General features: G+C 40.8%; 1 protein-coding gene across 1 annotated transcript in view; it reads left to right on the forward strand.

Moving 5' to 3' along the window:
* The window catches only part of LOC127045118 (metabotropic glutamate receptor 5), a 274,080-nt gene that overhangs the window by 72,727 nt on the left and 176,332 nt on the right, over positions 1 to 25,021 (forward strand). The gene's annotated exons all lie outside the window — the stretch shown is intronic.

Raw genomic sequence — 25,021 nt, forward strand, 5'->3', positions numbered from 1 at the left:
TTGATGCAGACAGAACTTGGGCCTGAAGTCACATGCCTACTGAACTTTGGTTTTCTCTTACAAAGGTAGAACAAAGAACAGAGACCAAAAACTTTGTGAAAATGTAACTCCTAATGAACACTAAACTCTCAGCATTCTCAGTAGTAACCATGATTGCATTGCCTGTCTGTGATAGTATTCTACGGAGATGAAAGATAGAAAATGTTTAAGTGACAATAGCTCTCTAAGGCTTTTTTTTTTAATGCATGGAAAACATTTTAAACGCTCAGCAAATGTTTACCTCATAGGCCTAGTGGGATTGGATTCAACCCTAAATGAAAAGGTGAGTGCACTGAATTTCAAGTGTAAAAAATTATGTGCTACTTTAACCCTGCAATTATTCAGTTTAGTAGAGATGTGTACACAAGGCTGCATCCATCTGTGCTTATTGCTTGTGGCCTCCTCAGGTCGCCAGACAGATAATATTACAGATGGCATTGATTAGAGTACAAGAAATACATCCATTAAACAGTGTATTTGTCTGCAGAACATATTGCAAAAAGAAATATGGAGTATTAATGCTGTTGGGTTAAATCATTTTATTCTTGGTTATGTGGCTAAATTACAGTGTGGTTCATTGGGTCAGGGACTGGCAATATCAGCATTCTTTTCCTCGTTTTATTTAATGCTCATTGCTAATAGCAAAAGTTCTGTTTCATACTGTGCACCTGGCTTTCCTCCTCACCGTCAGTCAAGACTCTTTTTTGATATTTGAACAAAACTTGACCACTCTCTGCTGCTGATCTAGCCACTGTGCTGCTCAAGTGTTGTTCTGCAGTGAGGCTGCTCTTACGTGAGATAGGCTAACTCAAGGCGAGTTAACTGAAGTGTAGAAAGCTCCAGTTAATTCTGCAGTGAAAAGATAGCCCTAGTTTCTTTTCCTCTCATTCATACCTGACACTTTCTCACCAGTACAGTTGAAGACAGGATTGAGCCTTTGGTATTTATTGTTTTTCTGTATTTTTTTTTTAAAATTCAAGTCCACTAATTTGCATCCAGCAGCAGTTCCCCATGCTACTTCACTATAAATAATACATATGATTCCTAGGTTAGCAGGGTGCTGTTGTAGCAGCATCTAAGATATCCCACCCTCTGGAGTAACGAAGAGGTGGATTTTCTCACTACTGGAAGCCCCTCGTCAGTCACATGGTGCATTGAAACCATAAATAATAACTTTCTCTTTCCAAAAAATAATCTTGCAAAAAATTTTTTTGCATTCCTTTCTGAGCAGCTTGGTTTAGCATACTGTCCCTGACCCTAAAGTGGTTTTAAACAAAACAAAACTAAAAAGCAACCTTCTCCTTTGTAAAATAGGGCTAGATCATGCCCTTTGGCATAGCCCTGAGAAAGTGCCTTGGGAGGCATTGTGCCTCAGACCCACTCCTGTGAAGCACAGTTTCTTCAGGACTTTCCTCTTGGACTGTGTGTGTAACTTAAAATTGCAACATCCCTTTATGAAGTAAAGTATACTTCCTGCCTGTGCACCCATCCAGCTCCACTAGATGGCATGTGGGGGAGGGGAAAGAAGTCTGCCACTGCTAGCCCTCTCATTCCCTTGCCTTGGGGGCAGCATGGTCCCTCTGTTCCATTGAGCACTAAGGAGCTATGATGGGGGTAACACGAATACAGCCACATAAAGGAGGAGGGAATTTTCTCCCTCTTCCCTCCCCCTGCTTCCCTTCCTGAATATGCCAGGGATAAGGGCACACTAGCCCTTAATTTGTTGAATTTGCTAGATTTTGTGATGCTCAAGAAGCAGGCGGGGTTGTGCATTGGAAAGAAGCCGCATCTCTGTGCAAGAAATGGCTGATGTGCAACTTAGCTAACTGAGGGTACATCTACACAGATCGGGCGGGTAGCGATCGATCTATCAGGGATCGATTTATCGCATGTAGTGTAGATTCGATAAATCGATCCCTGATCGCGCTCTTGTTGACTGCTGAACTCCAACAGTGTGAGAGGCGAAAGCAAAGTAGATGGAGGAGTCACGGCCATTGATCCAGCGCCGCAAGGATGCGAAGTAAGTAATTTTAATTCAATCTAAGATACGTCAACTTCAACTATGCTATTCTCATAGGTGAAGTTGCGTAGGTCGATCTCCCCCCCCGCCACCTTCCCAGTGTAGACCAGGCCTGAGCAGGAGCAAGTCAGTTTGGGAAGTGGGATTGGTCACAAGGAGCTCAGCTTTGCCTGTGTAGAACTAGATGTGTGTAAGTGGCTCAGCTATACTTGGGTAAGGTCTGGCCAAATGCACCTTAGTGTTACAAAGTCGTCTTGTTCATAGGGGCATTCGTCTAGCACTCAGGAGAGCTGGGTTTCATTTCCAATTCAGCAACTGATCTGTTGGTGATCATGGGCATGTAATGTACCCGGTGCCTCAGTTCCCTCACTAGCGAGGGGGTTCAAAGTAAGATATGCAAGTTCAGCTACGCAAATAGTCAAAGTATCTTAGTTCAACTTACCTGGCCGTCCTCATGGCGGCGAGTCGACTGGCGCGGCTCCCCCGTCAATGCCGCTTACTTCTCCTGTCGAGGTGGAGTACGGGCGTCGATTAGCAGATCGATTTATTGCATCCAGACAAGACGTGATAAATCGGTCCTGATACATTGACCACTACCTGCCGATCTGGGTACCCTTTTTCTCAGTAATTTAAAAAGAGACCTTTACTAAGAATTACTAACTGTCTGTATCACAAAGACATCCCGGCAGAGGGCTTAGCCATTTCCTTCCTGTAAGATGTATCAGCAGGGTAGGTCACTATCACAACTAACAGGCCTGATCCAGGGTTTGTACACGTTCCTTTGCTTAGGGGCTCATTTAAAATAAATGAGGATGTGAAATTTTAGAGTCATGGAAATATTTGTGGTAAATTCATTTTCACTATTTCTTCCAATTTTGGGGAAAGGAAACCAAAATGTATCTCACTAATAGTTCTAGTGGTGGAGGCCTCAGCAGAAACATGGAAGTAAAGTTCCACACAAGCGTGCTGCCATCCTCTTTTGGGCTAAAATAACCAGGAGCTAAAAATGGCTTTACAGTGTGTTTGTGTAGCCCACTGGGGTGTGTGCACTACAGGTTCCTGCTCTGCTCAAATCCACAGAGGACAGGAGTCTCTTACAGCACCACACAAGGCTTGGGGGATCTTTAGCTCAAATTCTTTTTAGCTCCAGAGGTTCCCTGGTTCAGTCCCCAGTGTGTCAGCGAAGCTGGCAGCTGTCACATTAGTACCTATTAATTAGATAAATACTACTTTTAATCAATATTAGTTGTAAGTAATTAATCCAGAAAAATTACTTGGGGGCAAAATGGCTTAAAGGAGGTGCAAGGTCTTCACTCACACCTTGCACAGTGTCTGGATTGCTGTCCTATGCAGAAGGAAAGAGCAGCTTCCATGGGGCTGTTCCACTCCCCACAAGTGAGTGGATGAGGAGGGGACAAAGCTTTGGATGAGTCCCCTCACACATACATGCCAGCCCATGAATCTGAGATTGTGCAAGGGGTGGGGAACTGCATCCCCTAAAAAGCTGCAATAACTTGCATGGAGTGAATTGTTACTGAGTTAATTCCTTCTCGTAGCTGCTCCTGGAGTGACATTGCTATGCTCTGTCCCTTATACAGCATTGGAAATTGGATCACAATGTAGCCCTTACTTGTCTGTTTTATAGATTATGGCAAAGGATGAGAGGTGTCAGAGCCTTTCCCCACTGCCAGAGCCATTCCCCACTGCCCCATACTTCCTGCAGCCTTTCACTTCAGGCTCTGGAAGAGGGGATGCAGCAGGACACTACACTGCTAAAAATGTGCTTGGGCCTTTAGGGAGCCATATAGGTTATATAATCTGGGAGGCACTCTAGGCATGTAGGGCACTCTATTCTATTGCCTAAGCTGTATCTCACTGTCTACACTGCTATTTATACCAGTGCTAGCTGGACATCCCGTGACTGTATTCTACATGTTGCTGTAGGCGAAGACATGATTTGCCTGACCCAGATCCAGGCTCCTACCCCAAACTTTGTGTGTTTAAAATCCAGATCCAAAAATTTTGTGACTCAGATCCCTATCTAAGAAATATATAATCCTGTGGTCCATATTCATGGATTAGTTTCTGGTGGGGCTGTGGGAGTCAAAGTAGTTGGATTTGGTGCCAAGTGGGCCCTCTGTGACTGTGAGACAGAGTCAGTGTAATGGATACTTATAGATCTTAAAAAAAGTATAAATTTGTTTCAAATAATACTTCTCACTGCACCTTTATGCAAATCCTGAATCATCACAATGTGCTGTGGGACAAATGTTGGACCAATGTCATAGTGGGCTAAGCTGTGACCGTGGAGAAGTATGTGCAATTCTTATTGATGCCAAGTGGGGATGCACATGCTTCTCTTCTCTGAGAGAGAGCTTGACCCCATATAATTTAAAGGTAAAAATGAATTTTTCATAGTGGTCTAGATAAAAAGATGAGGCATAATCCAGTGACTTGGGCATGGAATTGGACTTGTGAGACCTGGATTCTGATCCTGGTGATGCCATTGGCCTTCCATGTGGCATTGCAATGCATAAATCAATTCTCTGTGCCTACATTTTTCCCACCCACAGTTTGTCTTTCTTGCTGTTCAGGGTAGAAACTGTCTCTTCCCACATGTATGTACAGCACCAAGCACAATGGTGCCACTGTCCTTGCTGGCACCTCTAGGTGCTATCAGGCTACAGAAAGTTAATAATAATAATAATTAATAATAACTAATTAATAGCAATAATGAAAAGGTATTGGGTCATAGCTGTTCAATGAGTGTTCCTGTGGATTTTCACTTTATGAATCTGTTTGTAATAATTAGTGTAAAGCACTGGTCTATGCTGCTACTCTAAGGTAACTCTTTAATGGTGACAATGTTACTCTGCTCCTCCTGCCACTCTAACATTGCATAATAACAGGCCCCAGCGTGGCTACCTCATGAATACAACCCTGTGCTCAGATAAATGGTTTATTTATTGAAGGTTCTAGTTCCCTCCCTCACTCCTATTAATACAAAATGTGAGTTTCATGTGTATTATAGGAATAGGCTACTTATATTGTAAAATACACCTCCATGAGGGCTGCATTACCTTATTTTTGATATGCAAATAAACCATAAGCACATAGGATTTGCATGAAATTTGTATTCATACAAACGCACAAAGACGTTGGAAAAAAGACATTAGAAGAGAAGAGAGCAGGTAATCCTGAAAGTTTTTGTTAGGGTTCAATTTTCTCAGTAGATGAAAGAACAAAATCCCTCAGAAATAAAGGCAAACTCCACATGAGGCAACCCACACAAGCACAGCCAGCAACCTAACAATGTGACAGCTTCAAAGAAAATTCCAAGCTGCTAACATATTTGCATAACAGGCACAGTAGATGGAGTTGCTGGGATACTGTTGTCATTGGGGGGTCAAATTCTGCCCTCCTACAATATGTGCATGCAGCTGATTTTACAGTCACATATGCCTGCATGTAATGCCCTGCTTTGTCCAAAAGTCTGTTAAAACAGAGATTGAGGAACAGAATGGAGACATGCATAGCACAGGGTGTATTTGGGAAGGTGTCAGCCCTCTGGACCCTCTCTTTAAATACTGCATTTCTCCTGTTCTGAGAAAGTTCTGAAGTGGAGGACATTCAGCTAGAGATTTCTGGACTGAGGCCACCCTGGGCTGAGAAGGACGAGCACACTTAGTTTGAGAAGGACTCTTTGCTTAGAGCAAGATTGAGGACGCTAAAAGTACTCCTTAGGAGTCCTGCAACTTAAAAAAAAACAAACAAAAAACCAAACCCAAATTGGTTTCCAGAACGATGGTCTAAAGATGAGAACTCAATAGAGAAGAAATGTAGTGCTTTGACACCACACTGGGCATTCCACCATTTGTGGCAATGTCTGAATAAAAAAAAGAGACCTGAATACAAAGAGACAGATTTTAGAAATGATGAAAATTGGACTCAGAATACTGTATGCCAACTAGTTTCCATCTTAGAATGATATAAGGTCATGTTGAACACTATGTTTAATTTAATAATAGGGGATATATCAATCTCCTAGAACTGGAAGGGACCTCGAAAGGTCATTGAGTCCAGCCCCCTGCCTTCACTAGCAGGACCAATTTTTGCCCTAAATCCCTATGTTGAGCTCACAACCCTGAGTTTAACAAGCCAATGCTCAAACCACTGAGTTATCCATCCCCCCATGGAAATGGTCTTATGTTATGTCAGTCCTCATCTTCCAAGTTTACTGTCTCTAGTGTGTTAGTTAATGAGGAAAAGTGATTCTCAAAATGTTGCCCACTTCCCCTCACCCCCAGTTCATTCAGTAATTGGTACCCAACTATGATTTTGTTTTGCTTTTCTCTCCATTTAATAATTTATCCTAAATATTGTATTGCCATTTCTTACAGTTTCATATACAGGACTTGGGAAAAAATGTTTACTCATTTAAAGTGCCTATTCTTAACCACAGAGGAGAGTTTAATCTTTCTGCAAATTCCTATTAACGTTATGGGGAGCCATGCATCGAACTGGAAATATATTCCAATGTGATTAACTGGGAAAAGCTATTTTTAAAAAAAACTCTTGAGAAACATTCCAAATACTTGCAGAGATGGTAGATTTAATGGTAGCATTATGAGACCCTTGTCATTAAGGTAACTGTACTTATTGCCATTATATTGATAATTGGTGGATATGAATGTAGTAGTCTATCTATTCACTTTAATGAGCTTTGGTTCAGGTCCTTAGAAGCATCAGTACCTGAGTGTTAACATAAAAATATGTCTAATATTTCTGTGAGATTTGAGGGGGAACTGTCTGGAGTGACCCTCTTCTTGTTTGATATATTTTTAAGGCTTTGTCATCTTTGTTATAGACCTCACTTTTCAAAGGCTAAGACTTTGTTTCCTAAATATTTCCTCTGAGATAAAAGGTAACATAAATATATAGAAATTGATACAGTAAATCAAAATAGTGGCCTGGTGACTCCAGTCACCCAGGACCAGCTGCTTCAGATGAAGGTGCAAGAAGCCTTACAATAGCTAGTCCAAAAGTAATTAAAAAAAATTTTTTTTTTTAAAATACTGATGTTTTTCCACTAGCTGTTCAAAAATAATCAAAACTCATAATGTATTCTTTTGATAGTCAAAGCAATTCTGGACTATTGAATAACAGAGAATTGATGCTTTCCAAAGTGTAATTATAATGCAATTAACATTTAAGAATCATTTAAGAACTCCAAACTACAACTATGTAAATAGCATTGAGTAAAATGGTTTAAAATATCATAGTTTATCACAGTGTTTCTCAACTTGTTCCATAACAGAAGCATTTATGTACTCTGTGACTGCCCAGAATTGGCCTTTCATTTAGCAATGTGACGATGGCAAGGTGGTCATGACCCCTTGTAAACTGTTTGACCTAGCTGGAAATTGAGAACCCCCCCTACCCCCAACCAGGCTGAAAATGCGTGGTCAGTATTATGCCTATAAAAGTAGAAGTCAAGAGCAGTGACCAGCATACATAAATAAAACAACTGAGGATTGTTGGCACATTTTCTGATGATGCTGGGAAATCCACATGGTTTGGGGTGAAAAACAGAGTATTTATAATAAGTACAGGAATATCAGAATTTTCGCAGGTTGATGGACAATGGCCCTGATCCAGTTAAGCATTAAGCACTTGCTAAATTTTAAGCATATGATTAGTCCAACTGAGTTCAATTGTTATTAAGTAGTACCATTATTCTTTTTCATGCCACTGATGCTGAGCTTGGCACAGGAGCATTGGGAAAGTAGGAGGATAAATTATCAGCCTTCTATGGGATTCTTACACCTTCTCTTATGTTTCTAATTCAGGCCACTGTCAGAAACAGAAATGTAATAGAATCAACCTATAATATAAAGAGAATTATATCCCCACTATAGCATTCCATAGGATAACTATCAATTTCTATAGGTCAGTGGAGCCATTTTTGTTGAGCTGTATTAAATTTGAGTAAAACCTATTGGCTCCACCTCTGTTAAATTCTGTATATTTCTTTATTGGACATTAAACTCCAGAATTCGATATCATCCACAGTAGTTAACAGTGTTGATGTAGCTGTGTGGGTCCCAGGAGATGAGAGAGACAAAGTGGGTACGGTAATACCTTTTATTAGAGCTATTGCATAGCTCAAAAGCTTGTGCCTTCCACCAACAGAAGTTGGTCCAATAAAAGATATTACTTCACCTACCTTGTCTCTTTCATTAAACTCCAGAGTAACCCTTGGCATTTTGGACAGGACTGTGAAACAATTTTTCCTCCTACACAATAATCTTGAGATTCCCCAAAGGATCATTTCACTAATCACAGTGTTGGCCTAAGAATTTAGGGGCATGCTAATGAGACACTGCTTTAAAACAGAATGGCTTCATTTTACCTAACAAGAGCGAGGTGTGACAGGGTGCTAATCAGAAAACTGCTGAGCCAACCTTCTGTCACTCCAGCTCCAATTAAGGGAGGTGAATTGGAGCTGGGTAGATCACCTGGTCCTGACTGGGGAAGCTGGAACATCTGCTGCCTCATCAGGCTGGGGCTGGATAAGAGCCCCAGGGGGAGGAAGCCAGTGGGGAGGAGCTGAAAGAGGGAAGCTGTAGTAGAGGACTGGCAGAGAGAGAGAGAGAGAGCTTGCCCCCTCTCTCTTACTGGTGGGCTGTAAGAAGGGGACTAGTGTATGGTGGAAAGGTGGTGGGAGCAGAGCCTGTAAATAAAAGCACCAGGTAAACACTGCACTAGAGGTCTCTGTGTGACTTTCTCAGCCCAGTGGAGGCAGGAGCCAGGAGGGCCCTGCGGGGTCCCCATTACAGAGAGGTAAAGAGGAGGAAGAAGGTTCTTTAGGTTTGCAGTAGAGAAGCCCAGCTGCTTGTTTGGAGTTATGTGCATAGCTGGCAACATTTAAAAAAAAAATTCTGGAAAGGACAATCATCCAGTAAGCAGGGAGTCTGGGGTCTGCTGGGCCTGCAGCCACTGGACTTTTCAAGCACTGACTTCTTCATCAGCAGCCTTTCCACTACTGATTCCCATAAAACAGATTATTTCATACATGGGGAAATGAAGGAAGAAAAGTTACAGCCCAGATATTTGATAGTGGCCTCTGATTTGGAGTACCTCAATTTTTGAGTGGTCAATTTAGCCTGAATTTCAGAGGTGCGGAGCATCCACACCGAGCCCTTGCCCTGATTCAGGAAAGCACAGACCTTCTCTATGTGCTTAAAATAAAATGAATAGGGAGGCTGTACTGAATTGTGGGCACTGACCTATTCTTGAAAATCTAGTCCAAAGTCTTTCAAGTTGGGCAGAAAAAAACAAAAACAAAAAAATCACAACCCCCCAAACCCCAAGGCATCTCCGTCACTGAATGCTTTTAAATTTTTTGGCCTTCTTGGCCAAGCCCATAGAAGGAGTGTGTGTCAGAGTTGGCATTAGAATTCAAGATCTTTTATGTTTGCCATTCTCAGCATAATATGAAGACACCTGAAAGGTTAAATCCAGGTGGGTAAACACTATGGGAAATATTTTTTACAAGGAAAGCAATATTGATGACGTGTCAATCATTCAAAATATTTTCTATTTTATTGTCATGATTATTTTCTTGCAGGTGATATTGTTTTCTGTCTTTCATCAGAACTATAGTCCTGCTCTTTGGAACGCTGTATCCGGCAATAAAAAGACTAAGTACAGTCCAATACGCTCTGGGGATTGTGATAACAAGGACAGTATCCAATACACTAAATAAGATTGTCTGAGTACAATACTAATACCAGACAGTAAAATATATTTCAAATACATCCGGGTTTCTCAAACAGGGGTCCCCGCTTGTGAAGGGAAAGCCCCTGGCAGGCCGGACCAGTGTGTTTACCTGCCCCATCCACAGGTCCGGCCAATCACGGCTCCCACTGGCCTTGGATCACTGCTCCAGGCCAATGGGAGCTGCTGAAAATAGCAGTCAGTAAGTCCCTCAGCCCGCACCACTTCCAGCAGCTCCTACTGGCCTGGAGCAGCAAACTGCGGCCAGTGGGAGCCGTGATCGGCCGGATCTGTGGACAGGACAGGTAAACACACCAGTCCGGCCCTCCAGGGGCTTTCCCTGAACAAGCGGAGACCCCTGTTTGAGGAACCCTGAAATACACCTTATGGTACTATAGATAAGTTGCTAAGTTTCTAAATATCATTAATACTTATGCCCCTTAGATGATTATTATAATTTGAGGGGAGACTTCAAAGGCTAAAAGGAAATAAGGTCCCCAACTCTCCCATTGACTTTCAACAGAAGCTTGGGGCCTTACTGCCCTTTATGCCTTTGAAAAATCTCCCCTAAAAGGCAGCAGCCTTTGGTCCTGTGATGGTTCTTTGTGTGTGCAGGACAGCAAGTTAGGTTGTTACCCTTCATCAAGAGAGAGAGACTTGCTTGTGCTGAACTGGGTGTCACCTCCCTGACACCTCCAGGCCATTAGCCACCCAAACTTTCTACTCTGGGCTTTGCAAGCCTTTACTTTGCCTTGCAGGTTAAAAATAGGTGTACCCCAATTGCTGAGCTCCTTTGAAGCATTCATCTGTAGTGTCTACTCCTTTATCCCCTGAACACCCACAATAATACCAGGTTTGCTGTTCCCAAGGGAACAGCATACATACCAGCTTGAAGGAATTAACTCAGGATCAGATCCTTGTATAATACCACAGCACTGAGATATAGTGAAAATAACATTAAGTTTAAGGTCAAGTTTCAAGAGGCAGTGAGTAAGAATAATGAAACAACGGGTTCCATATAACACAAAAGTATAACACACTTTCTAGAGACTAAATTTAACAGACTAAACTCCAGTCTAAATATGCTTATCTCAACTCCAATGTCTTCTGCCATGTTTCAGCCAAGCCTGGTTGAGATCCCGTTTTTATGAATGTAAACACACTTTCCATTTACTTTCTAGAAGCAGGATAAAGGAGTGTCTTCTTGCCTTCCACTTATATTCCCCAAGTTCATTGTTTGTACCCCAACTCAGGACAACCTCTGGGATTTATTTTCCTGCCTTCCTGCCTATGGCCTTAATCCTGAAAGTTGCCTCATATGGGCAAGCAATAGCAGATGGAAGGGGCAGATTAGAGAACAGCAATGGAAACATAAGGAAATAGATACCAGTTATGTTCATCATCCATGATTATTATGTAGTCATGAGAGCATTATTTATTTTATTTAATTTAGATCCATAGCCATGTTTCATGTCCCATTTTGTAATCAAGAGTTGAAAGCAGGAATCAGAAATGGAGAGAGACTTTCCCCACCGTTCATACATTTAAAATGATTTAGAAGTATTTAAAACACCCAACAGACCTCACCATAAAGCTTGACCATTACCTTTGCAATGTAGATTTATACTGACAATTCTGTTTTACTAGTATCTGTGAGTGATTATGAAGAATCTCAATAAAAGTCATAAAAACTTCTGATTTGTAAACTTGAGATATAATTCATTTCTCTATTACTCTATTAAAATGACAGAGTAACAAACATAGCAAATGCATTTCCTTGAGTATGACTGAATTGATATTTTCTGCTGAAGCTGTTGTGTCTCCAGACGTTAAGGCTGAAGGCGACTGATAACGTGGATGAAATACTAAAAACCTTTAAACTTCATTCTGATAGAATTCAGCTCACTAGATACTTGAAAAGACATTGTAAATCTTGGCAAAAAGAAACCATTTTCAGGAAGGTGGGGGGGAGGTGGAACATGTCTCTGCTTAAAGAATAGGGCCCAAGCTGAACTCTGTTGATCTTTATCTTTTTAATTAGAAAAGCTGTCATAAATAAGAAGATAAACTGAATTGTATTTTGAATTGTCAAAGCAGAGACAGTATAAGTAAAAAATAGACTTTCAAAGGGCCAGATTTCACAACATTTACCCATGTTGAGTAATACTTTATTCTGCGAGTAATATCACTGAAGAAAATATAGCTACTCTTTGAGTAAGGGACTACTGGGAAATGTATCATGTTAGTTAACATGTTAAAGAACAAATTTTAACTGACACAATATTAAAAACAATTGAGCATGTAGTGGAGATACTGGAGATGTTTGCTGGTCATAGGTAATCCGAGAACCTCACTAGGATTAACCATGCCCATGTACATTTTTATACACAACTAAGACTGTGCTTATCCAAATTAAAGGCAAAATTATGTTTAAAATCCTGTTAGTTACAACCTGTTAATTAACATGTTTTCTGACATGATGCATCTTCTCAAGATAAAGATGGCCAAAAGACGACAGAATCTGACTAAAAAAAGTAGGTTTGGCATAGCAAATAGATTAACATGTTGACACCTCCTATGAACTGTATTATAGCACAAATATTTAGTGCACAAGTTGAATACTCAGAAATTGATCTTCTAAGCATAAGTAAGCTTTTCTAATTTGACAAGCATTACATTGTCATGTAACGTCAGGTCAGCTACAACATAGAGATTGTTAGTGATGAAATATAAAGCTTTAAGTAATCCCACAGATGTAAAATTTATATATATGCTGAAGTGTGTTATTTAATTACACACATGCTAGGACCCCAGAAATTCACAGTAATGTCTGGAAAATCCAATGTAGTTTTGTGAATCAGGACATGAATAACCACATTTAAAAATCATCACAAAGGGCACTTTGTTTATCTATTTTTATCAATTGTAGTTTAATTTTAAGGATTTAATATTGCATGGGATGCTAATAAATGTACTAGTGGTTTGTAAAAAAAAAAGTCTTAATCAGATTGCTCTACAGCATCTGCTATGAATTCTGGTAGTTTGTGTCCTTTTAAAAAAATATAAATATACCTGTTGCCATGTGTTTATATTAGAGAAGGCAAGATCAAAGAAGAGCACCTTGCAGTTGGAGTGAAAAGTGGGGGTTTTGTTGATGGTTCTTAGTTTCTAGGAGAGCCATTTCACAGTCTCAGCCCTAGAAGAAGAATAGAGGACCCACACTGGTGAGCTTTACTTTTATTGTAGAGATGTCCATTGTGCAGTTGTCAGCCACAGTCTTCATCCTGAAGCTTTAGACAATCTTTTAGGTAGCTGGGCCCAGGCCATGGAGCTCTGTGAAGATAAGGACTGAGACCTTGAACTTGATTTGATATAGACTATGCAGAAGAATGCAGGATGGGTCTGATATGTTCCCGGTAGCCTCTATTGCTGAGGAGACATGCTGCAGCATTTTCTACTAGTTAGAGTTTCCTCAATGCTGAAGGTTTCATGCCTAGGTCTATAGCATTGCTGAAATCCATGCTGACAGGCATGAATAACTGAGGCCACTCTTCATTTGCCAGGATGGGACAGAGTGTCCTAGTCAAACGGAGATGGTAGAAAGCAGATGCTGCTATGTGAGAGTTCAATGTGACACTGGCAGACCAGGTGCCAGCTTATGCCAAGGTTCCCCATGTCTCAAACAGAACACAGACAAATACATAGCTGGAATCAGTCTGGCTCACCTGTGTGTCAGTATTGTTAAAAAAGGTATTAGAATTATAAGAATGCATTCAGTGTTTAGACCTTAAGAAATGCTTGTAAATTGCTGCATGCATTAATCTCACTTATAATATCTCTATTCCCATGTTATAATATAATATATGTGTTTGCTCTGTAGCTGCAATACACCAAAGAGGAGAGAAGGATTAATGAGGGTGAACTGCTACACCTCTACCTTAATATAACACTGTCCTCAGGAACCAAAAAATCTTACTGTGTTATAGGCGAAACCGCGTTATAGCGAACATGCTTTGATCCACTGGAGTGCTCAGCCCCGCCCCCCGGAGCACTGCTTTACCATTATATCCGAATTTGTGTTATATTGGATTGCATTATATCGGGGTAGAGGTGTAGTTTCAATAAAGAAGGCCCATCAACACCAGACAGACTACTGTGGAACATCAGAGGACAAGAGATCAGACTAGATGATCACGATGGTCCCTTCTGACCTTAAAGGCCAAGAGTCTAACGTCCTCCCCCTCACACAACCACCCTTCCCCATGAAAAGTAGATGTGCAAGTGAATTCCCCCCAAGAGCTAATTTGTAACTTGAAGGAGAAGAAATAAAAAGATGCAACAAAGAGGAACTTTGCTACTTGGACTCTAGGGGGGCACGCTTGTCTAGGCATAAGAGGCCCCCAGTGTTTAGCCTGGGTTAGCCCTAAAAGACTTATAGAGCTTGCTTATTATAGAAGTCTATTATTTTTTGAAACTTAAGACTGTAACTCATTTATGTTTACCTGCTTTAACCTTATAAATAACTCTTATTTCCTTTTCTTAGTTCATAAATCTTTAGACAGTTTATAGGATTGGCTGCAACCATGTCTTTGGTGTGAGATTTAAGGGGAAATTGACCTGGGATATGCGACTGGTCTTTGGGACTGGGCTTAACCTGAATATTGTGAGTTTTGGTATAAGGGACCATCTGTCACAAAGGCAAGCTCGCCTAGGTGACAAGATTGATTGGAGAACCCAACAGAACTGTCTGTGACTCCATGCTTAGGCTGTTATAGTGCCTGAGAAGTTTACACTGATACTTGGTGAAATCTAAGTATATAATTCACAGCCAATTGAGGTTTGTGCCCTGGTTTTTAACAATCTACCCTGAGTTTGCGCTCTTGAGCCACTGCATGACAGCTTGACACAGGTGAAGTCTTGGCAGAACACACATACCACAGGTCAATTAGGGTTATTGATCATACTCCCAGTGCTGTTAAGATTTAAAATTGATATTGAGAGTTTTTAAGGTTAAAGAATATACAAAATGAGTGAACTACAGTCATATGATGGTCATGGAAAGTTTCGGAGAATAACAGAGTTCTCACTTATTTGTCTGGGTACAGCAAAGTCAGATACTTTATTCTGTTTAGCAGCTACAGCAGGGAGAAGGTGCACTAGGACATAGGGTCTCCCCTTTCTAGACCGGTCTCTCAACAGATAAGCAATTACAGCAAGCATTTATACTATACAGACAATAATAAGCAACAGCTGCATTTTGTTTATACATAGGTCATCCTGATATCTTGATTTTCTCACTTAAGAGACTCCAGTCTACATTTCGTATTATCTACACATTATCTACACAAGGTCGAAACAACTTCTCACACAGTTCTTTTCCACTCACCTCACACAATCCTCACTTCTACAAATCTCGCATTATTAGGGTTATAGTTAGCCTAACTCTTGCTAGCAGAGACTCTAATGCATGAAGATCCCCTACAAATCCCTGTCAGTTCTTTCTCTACTTCCACAAAAGGAAAGACCTTGAACAGTTATGTACGGAGAGGGGAACATGCCATTAAAAAAATTCCCAGTTCAGGAACTGAGAGCTTTGCTCGTAAGTTCTGAACAAGGGGAGCCTGATATATATAGAGAGGACCCTTTGCCCAGACACTGCAGAGAAAACCAGTGTAGTGGAACTGGCCCGGTTGCAGCTCCTTAGAGACAGGAAGAACATGAGCACAAGAGCCTGATGGCGGAATTGCAGATCAGGAAGACCAAAGCAGTCGAGGAGAGAGCCCGCCAAAGACACATGGAACAAATAGCAGCAGTTAAAGCCAGCAGAGAAGTTCAGGAGAGAGCACGCAGCAGGTAGATGGAAGCCCAAACGTTTCAGCTCAGAATATTGGAGCAGCAAAAGGAGCTTCCCCAGCCAGTGATTATAGCCTCTCTTAACATAAGAGAGTGGGAGAAATTCTGCCCAATTTGTAAAGAAACTGACTGTACAACAGAGTTCCTGTCCTTTGAGAGACTATGTGGGATGCACAATACCCCAGTGGATAAGCAAATATCTATCCTCATAACCCTGTTAACTGGGAAAGCCAGACAAGTTTGTAATGATATGGAGGAGAGTTATGCTGGGGGACACATGAAATTTAAAGAAAATGTGTTGAAAAGATTTTAAACGACCCGAGACCTATCAATGAAAGTATAGAAATCTCAGGATGTTTGACAATATTACTCATGAAGGTGATTATGGAAAGCTGATTGTTATTGGTAGCTGCCTTTACCTTATCTTTAACTATCTGTAACCCCAAAAAATAAAAAATCCACAGTTTTAAGGCTGCAGAAATTGCTGATGAATCTGTTGAATCAAGGGCTGATGGGGGATACAAATCCCAGGTGGACGCAAATCCCCATGTCACCCAGATTAAACGGGGAGAAGGGTTTGACTATAAATCTTACCCCAGCTTTGATTAAAAAACACAAGGGAGCGAGGCTTTAAAGTCCCTTGCCAAAAGGGAAGGCAGGTAGTCTACTGTCACTGTGGGGCTCCCAGCCATATAAAATGATATTGCCCAAAAATTAAGGTAACCCTATGATCCACACCTCCACGTGTCCCAGTGAATGCCACTACCATTGCTCCAAAGTCAGCAGTAGGGGAGAAGAAAATCCTAATGAACAGTATTAGGACTGAGTGTTGAGAGGGCAGTGAAGATTTTATTAAAGATGCTAAGGTCAATGGCATAGATTATAAGGGCTGGAGGGATTCAGCATCTCAAGTCACTTTGGTCAGGGTAAGTTTGGTAAAGGAGGAAGACAGGCTTCCTGGTAAGAGTTTAAATGTATTAACTTTGGCTGAGTTCCCTATAACTGCACCTTTGGCCAAGATTTATCTTGAGTGCAAGGATTTTAAGGGAGACGTTGTAGATATTAGGAATCTGTTTCCCACTTATATTTTAAAGGGTAATGGCGTTTTAGCCATGTCTAAGCATGGTTAATGTTATAACCCACACCCAGAAAGAGTATGGCTGTAACTCACCTGTCTTGTCTGTGGACAGCAAGGAGGCCTGTGAGAGGGAGAGAGTAAGCTGAAAGTAACCATTTGTCTCCAGAGGAGAGATTTGGAGATTCTATTCCTTTGTCAGAGTGTGCTCTTAATAGCCTGGCTGGGGAAGGAAAGGGTAAGTTTTTTCTAGAGGGAGTTTTTTGTACAGGGAGGATCCCATTGGAGAAAAAGAGGCGCCCTAATGAGGTTTGCAAACAGATGCTTGTGCCTGATAATTACAGGACAGAATTGCTGCAAGTAGCTCATGATTGCCACTTTGCTGGACACTTAGGAGTGGAGAGAACCTGTGATAGGCTCAAACAGAGTTTCTATTGGCCTCACATGTTTGAGACTGTAAAAAGTTGCTGTCAGAGTGTTTCCAATGTCAGAAGCATAAGAAGTTAAAGGAACTCTGCAAGGCATCTTTGCAGCCATTGCACCTCCTGTTGGAAACTAGTGTTTCACATTTGTTAATGCTTCTCTCCTGTCCGTGATGTACAGTTACAGAGCAAACACTTTAAATATTACCTTATAACATGGGATATGGATATTATAAGTGAGATTAATGCATGCAGTAATTTACAAGCATTTCTTAGTCTAAACAAATTCTTATAATTCTAATAATTTTAACAATACTAACACACAGGTGAGCCAAACTGATTCCAGCTATGTCTTTATCGGTGTTCATTTGAGACTTAGGGACCTTAGCATGAGCTGGCACCTGGTCTGCTAGTGTCACACTCAGCATCAGCGAGGAATCCAAGAATACTCCTAGACTGCAGACTGAATAGACCAATTGCCCCTCTATCTTCAATTAAGAGAGATTGCACTGTTGCTGCAGACTCTTCCAAATTCTTTCCTCTGACCACCAGCATCACTTCTGTCTCACTCAGGTGCAATTTCAGCCAGCTATTCTACATCCAAGGACTATTTTTATCCAAGCACTGGGCCATCTCGATGGTAGTGGTGTCGTCCTGTGTGGTGAAGAATAGGTAGAGCTGTATATCATCTGCACTTTAGTCTGGGTTGTCTGACAAATTTACTTAGTGGGTGCATATAGATGTTAAAAAGGAACAGGAGGAGAAGTGATCTTTATGGAACTCCACAAGTGAGGGGACTAGGGGTGGAGGTCCTTCTATCGTTTCATGGTTGACTGAGCTTAATACTTCTTCTTCAGCCACTGGCAGGAAGGATCTGAGTTTTCTATAGGCCAATAGGGATAGTGTCCCTGCCATTGGTGAGATGATCCTAGAGGCATCAGATTTTCTCCTTCATCAGACTGGGTGAACTGATATCACTCAATAAACCATTTCCATATCTGGAGGTCCCTAGTCCCACCAAGTGTGTTGAATATGATGGATGAGTATTAGATTCTTTCTAGCTGTCTGTTTCCTGTCTGAGAGTTGGGAAAGTAACAGTTTTCTCCTAAGAGATCTGGGAGACTGATCATGTTGAAGACCCTGGACATCTCAGGGAGGGAACAAAGTATGGCTTTCCCTTCACACTATAAGGTCAGATAGGGCCATTGTAATCATCTAGTCTGACTTCCTGCACATTGCAGGCCACAGAGCCTCACCCATCTACTCCTGAAATAGACCCCTAACCTCTGGTTGATTTACTGAAGTCATGGTTTAAAGTTACAGAGAATTCACCATTTACACTAGTTTAAACCAGCAAGTGACCCAAGCCCCATGCTGCAGTGGGAGGCAAAAAAAACAAAAAAACCACAACAAAAAAACCCACCACCACCAACAACAAAAAACAGAGTCTCTGCCAATTTGACCTGGGGGAAAATTCCTTCCAGACCCCAAATATGGTGATCAGTTTGACCCTGAGCATGTGGGTAAGACCCACCAGGCAGATACCTGGAAAGAATTATCTGTATTAACTCAGTCCTCACCAACCTTCACCTAATTTCAAGCATAAACATGTTGATGGCCAGTTTATATCATTTTGTTCTTGTGTCTGTATTGGCACTTAACTTAAATAACTCCTCTCCCTCCCTGGTATTTATCCCTCTGATGTTTTTATGGAGAACAATCATATCTGTACTCAGCCTTCATTTGGTTAGGCTAAACAAGCCAAGTTCTTTGAGTCTCCTCACATAAGGTAGGTTTTCCATTCCTCAGATTATCCTAACAGCCCTTCTCTGCATCTGTTCCAGCTTATTTTGAGATGAAGAAGTTACTCAGAAGAAGCTGTTTGTCTTTCTTGAAGGCTGGTGCTGACAGTCTCATGGGTCTCTTAAGTGACATGGCTGTAGAGAAAAGGCACTGATTCTTTCCAAGATAAATCAGATAATTTGTTACATTGTAACCTCAATTTTCATCCAACAGGCTTGAATCTAGGCCTTTTATAGAATCAGGGCATACCTTGGGGTGAAGTGTTCACCTTTCCTGCCACTTTTGTTTTTGAAGCATCTCTATATACTCAAGTGGCAGATATGTTTCTTGGGGAGCAAACCAAACTCTGGCAGTGTTCACCTAGCAGATGGATGCGTGTCAGCTTCTCCGTGGTCTGTCTCTATGGATGATTGTTCTTCTTAGAGAGATCCTGAGAGCCGACTCCCAAGAGTGGGATTTTTTTACTGTCAACTTTGGAGAGAGATAATTTCTTACCTTTCGTTCTTTTTCCAGAAGATATTTGCAGAAATAAATTCATGTCTACTCTCCAACCTCCCCTGCATTCTTGAAAATGTGGATTTGCATCTCTTAGTGCTTTCTACTTTTCTCTTGAAAAGGAACTGACAGTTAAAAATGCCATGGGACTGCTGAGCTCTCTAAGCAGGGACAGAATTTTCTGCCCACAGACACAGAGGAAATCAGCAGACCTCAAAACTTTCTAGCTTTGGGAGTTCATGGCCTGGCTTCTGCTGGAAGCATAAGACCCAAGAGTATGACTCTATCACAATTTATACCATCTCAAAAGAAATATTACAGGTGAGTAATTTTTTTTCCTGGTTTCTGCATTTCTGCTTCTAGTCTTCTGCTGCCTCTTTGTCAGCTGACAGGGATGTTTTAGATGTTCTCAAAGCCAGGCTACAGTAGTTCTGTGTTCATGAAACAACAAAATTGCTTTGCTGTGATACAGATTGTCTCATAATTCCTACGTAAAGCTGCTTTAATTTTATACTTACTTTGGACTCTTTCTACAGACTGGTACGGCAAAGTCCACATTCTTACACATAACTTTCAAGTGTCTTATATGTTGGTGACATATGAGTGTTTATCACAGAAAGCCCAGAGATCTTCTAAAATTTTCTCTAGACTAACATAGATGAAAGACATTCTTTGAGCTGCTTGCTTTTGGAAATAAATATTGATTAAGCAAAAGCCAGGATTTTAGACAACAATTTGCATAAATAATCTGTAGCACTTGTCAAAATATTGAAAATTTTTGAGAAAAATATTAGACTTCTCATTTTGTTTGAAACTGGTCTATTTTCCATTGGAAAATAGTTTGGGAGCTGTGTGTGTGTGTGTGTGTGTGTGTGTGTGTGTGTGTGTGTGTGTGTGTGTGTTACCAAAAACTGACAGTCAACAATTTTCCATACAAAATTTCATTTTTGAAAAAAGGCCATTTTATTTAATGGAAACAATTTTTGTCCAAAAAATTATCAGCCATTCTAGAAATCTGTGTGTTCTGGATAAAAACAATTCTCCTGTAAAGCATTCTGAAAAGAGCCATTCTCCAAGAGTCAGGGGACCTCGAGTTCAGAAAATTAGGTTGGTTTCTGTTCAGTAGCTATAAAATTTTGCAGCTAAGAATTTGATCTTTATACTTCTGCTTATGTTTTTTTCCTGTCTGCATTGCCCACAATTCACTGTGTTTGTGTCACATTAGAGATGTGGTCCTCCTCATCACTGTAACTATGCCACTTAAATGGGCACACCAGCTGTAAGCAATACCAATAAACTTTTACTGTTTTTCTATACAGAGGCAGTGCTAAGATGGCTACGGCTATCTCAAAAATGTTAAGGTAGGCTGTTAAGATGGACTGTTCATTCTGTGCCAAGCCACACACAATAACAATAAGTAAACTCCATGAAGTAACTGTTTTCAATAAGCATATATGAGTGTTGTATAATTTCTGAAGAGGCTCAAGAATGCTTTCTCCAGTGCTGCCCCTCTCTCCACATAAAACATCTGCAAAACTCACTCCTTATCCTCCTTCAAAGCCCTCCTTAAAATGCTCCATTTCCATGATGCCTGCAAAATCTTGACAGTGATTAGGCTGCTGATGTGCCAAGACCACTGCCCACAATGCTGGCCAATGTTGTCTTATTGTTTCCTTGTACTCTCCCTTCAGTATGTCTCCACCTGTTGTAGCTACTCTTATACTCTTATATAGCTTAATCTTGTAAGCTGTTTGGGGCAGGAACTCTCTTTGTTCTGTGTTCATACAGCATCTAACACAGTGGGGTCTTGGTCCATAATTAGGGCTCCTAGGTGCTGCAATACTACTACTACTAATAATAATTAATAAATAATTATGCTTAATAAAGAGGCTCCATATCTACTTGTTTCAGATATTAGCACAGAAATACTTTGTGCATGTGCATCCAATGCTTTTTGGGGGATTCTCCATTACAACCCTGGAAAATATGTGGATCTGGAGAGTCATGCTTTTCAGAAGAGGACATGTGAACCAATCACTTAGAGCAGAGACTGCTCTCAGCTGTTCCTCTACATAATTGATTCCAAGGACAACAGATTTGCTGTGCAAATCTTAGGGCACAATCTATTCCTTATTTCAGAATTAATGTCCTAATCAGCTATCAGGATATTAGATCAATGTAGGTGACCCTCTACATTGAATTTGGTGTCCCTGCAAGTATGGTTGTTCAAAAATCAACTGAATTGAAATAAATGCCCTGTACTTGGGCTAATGCTGATTAAAGAATCTGTCGTGAAGCAGTGAGTTATCTCTATCTAGAGCTAAACGTGTTGCAAAAAAAAGTTTTCCTGCCTTTCCTATATGTACCTCACTCTTTACCTCAACCCAGTTTTCAGAGATGAAAAAATGGTTTGGTTTTGTGAGACAGTCACAGAAATTAGACTGTCCATTCACCTTAGCTTTCTTATGTACTGTATCCTTGAGGTGTTAGTTTAGGGACAGACATGAGATCAGCTAATTAATCTGTATTTGAATCTCATGCAGACAAATATTGGTTGTAGAGGGGAAATTCCTTGTTCAGTAATTTTCCATAGTTCTATTTTAAATACTTGTTTCAATATTGAACATTATGGTATGTTTGCCTTCTGGCTGTTGAAGTAGCAGAAGAATAGGACCGAATCTGGCTTGCATTTTTCGGTACTGGGCTTCCATACTGCTATTGTTAACCACTGGGTCAATTTTTAGAAGATGAGTGTTGGCCAGTAGAAGATTGTAGGATTATAATTATTATAATTGATTTGTTAAAAATTCTCAGTGATGTACAAGGATGCACAAATGAAACCAGTCCCTGTCCCAAAGAACTTAAATTCTGCCATCAAAAGCTTTATTTTCAAATGCTTTGCATAGCTTATAATGGTAAGTGTTTCTTATCTTTAGACCTTTCAGAATGCAAGGCTAAGCAACAAGAATGACGTTTTCCTACAATCTGCACTTGCATTATTAAATAGCCTGGTGTCTTTACAGTTCTCTCCCGGATATTTGATTGGCCCTGGGTTATGGAATAAATGTGATCTGGAAAAGAGAAGAATTTTAATGGAGAGGGCAACTGCAGAGTGTGGGACATGATCAGGTGCGTGGGCAGTGGTCCTCAAACTATGAACTGAAGGGAGATGTCTGGCAATATAGTCCTGGCTCTCCTCCTTTCCATCTGCTAAATCACGTTAAATGAAGTCAAAATTTATTAAGTGCTTTCCTACAAATTTTATTTTGTGTCAAAATTTGTTGTAGCTTCTGCCATGGATGTTTTGTGATTTCGAATGAAGGGGAGGTTGCCCATGTGATCATGAACAGAACGAGTGGTGGTCTAAGAGGCCAATTTTTGTAGAGGTGGTTGGGAATTTTCCTTTGAAATTTTTGCTGGAAAATGCCAATTTGTCAAAACTGAAATTTCATGAGGGAACATGTCAGTTTCAACCAATTGTTCATTTTGAGGGGGAAAAATTTCCAAAAAACATTGAATTGTCCCTTTCTGACACTTTTGGAATGAAGCATTTCAATTTTTGGTTTGAAATGACTTTTTTGTTTTCAAATGTTAGTTATTTTTAGTTAAATTTTAATAGGTCAAAATTGAAACAATATGTGAAATGTTTTGTTTTGATAATTTTGATTCAAGCCCAATTTTTTGGCATGGGGAGGGGTTGATAGTGAAAATTTTTGAGATTTCAACTTCTTGTCCCAAATTGGGCAGGAAAAAGTTATGAATCCTCAAAAATCCTCATGGAGCAGGAAAACCATTTTCCACCTATTTCTAATTCTTTCAGTGTAGATGTGGTTCACCCTATGAAGAAGTATGAGTCCCCCTGCAATAAGGTCTTCTGTGCACCCTAATGTCTATTGGAATAAATAGATTTTTTCCCCTGTCACAGTAGTGTCACAGTTTAGGGCTACTGCACTTGTATTCCCCCTTATAGTCTACCAAAGGCACCCACCTACTCTCAGTCTTCTGGCTTTCCAGACATCACCACTCTTGGGAGGAGACACACGTGTCTCTCCCTCCTGACTAGGGTATTTCCAGGTTGCACAGTTCCCTGTGCACATGCTGAATTCCCCAGCAAAGCAGGCTCCCTCAGCAGGCCTGCTTTGCTTTCTTTTCTATAAACAACATAATTGCCCACAGTTAAGTTACCACACCACTTTTTCTAAGCACACACATTTACTCTTAAGATGAAAGGTGTCAAGAACCAGGATCTGCAGCAGAGCTCATCTCTAGGCAGCCTCATCAGTACAGCTGGCCTGCAGCAGCTGTCTGATTAGCCACTCAACCTGATTGGCTGCCGAGGCCAGCAGAGTGACTCTTAAGCCATCAACAGCAGCAGCTCAGTGGCTTTTTGGTGCTCGTACACACCTCTGTGCCTGATCCTATGCTACCTTGTTCCAGCTGCTCCAGTCTTGCACCTAATTGTGCCTCTGTCCAGTCGTTTCCTAGACTCCTTCCTTTCCTGATACGCTGCTCACTCCAGTTCCTGACTTCTGGTTCAGACCCCTGATTGTAGCCCCAGACTATAGACTCTAGCTCTGGTATACCACTTTGTATCGGTTTTAACCTTGGCTCTGGTGACTGACTACAATGCTGACTCTGGCCACTTGGCCTGCTGCCTGCTCTAGTCACTATGCTACACTGTCCTTATCCTGGCCAACTGACAAAAGCATTACAAAGAAAACAGTGAAAACAACTAAAAGAACCTGCAACTGATGCTAATAAGCTCCAGAAATACTCCAGCTCCAACAAGGGCTCTGACAGGTGAACAGTTCTTCAAACTCACCAAAGGATTTATTCTGTGGTTACACATTCGTAACCACCTTGACTCTTAACAAGCACACTCATGAATCCGAGAGTCATTTCTTCATACAGTCTGGGGCTTTGATCTGTCCTCATGTAACAAGTGATCATCAGACAAAAAGTCCCCTCCTCAAGACAAAGCTTCAGAAGGCTGAGTTCTTGTGTAACTGGAGGGTTTATATTTGCATACACCTTCCCTAGAGATTTCTTGGGAAACCTACTTCACTTTAAAAGTTCACATTAGTCATGTATCCCCCAAAGAGATGTTACATGTGATTCCACAATAATACATAAATATTTGCATTTTTAATAAAACAAATTCCTAAAATACATAAACATATTTCGATAAGGTTTGTCTAGGATATTGCAGGAAATTGCCATATCTGTCAAAAGCAGCAGAAGTGATTTGGGGCATTCTTATTTTAAATCTGGATTTAGTTCTATCTGTGGGTAGTTGGGGTAATGAATTATCTCTTCTTTGGTGTGTTTCATTTGATTTTATGCTTGTGCTTATCTTTGATGACTCCAGTGTCCTCTTAAAAACAATAAGCACAGTAACTGAGAAGTCTATATCAGATGATAAATAAGCAATTTGTGAATGAATATCCCATGATGACACAAGTTTAAAAACAAGCTCTTCCAGATTGAGTGTTTTGCCATGGCAGCTGAATTTTTGGCAAGCCAGAGAACACAGAC

The sequence above is a fragment of the Gopherus flavomarginatus genome, chromosome 1 (assembly GCF_025201925.1).
Source record: "Gopherus flavomarginatus isolate rGopFla2 chromosome 1, rGopFla2.mat.asm, whole genome shotgun sequence".
NCBI lineage: Eukaryota > Metazoa > Chordata > Testudines > Testudinidae > Gopherus > Gopherus flavomarginatus.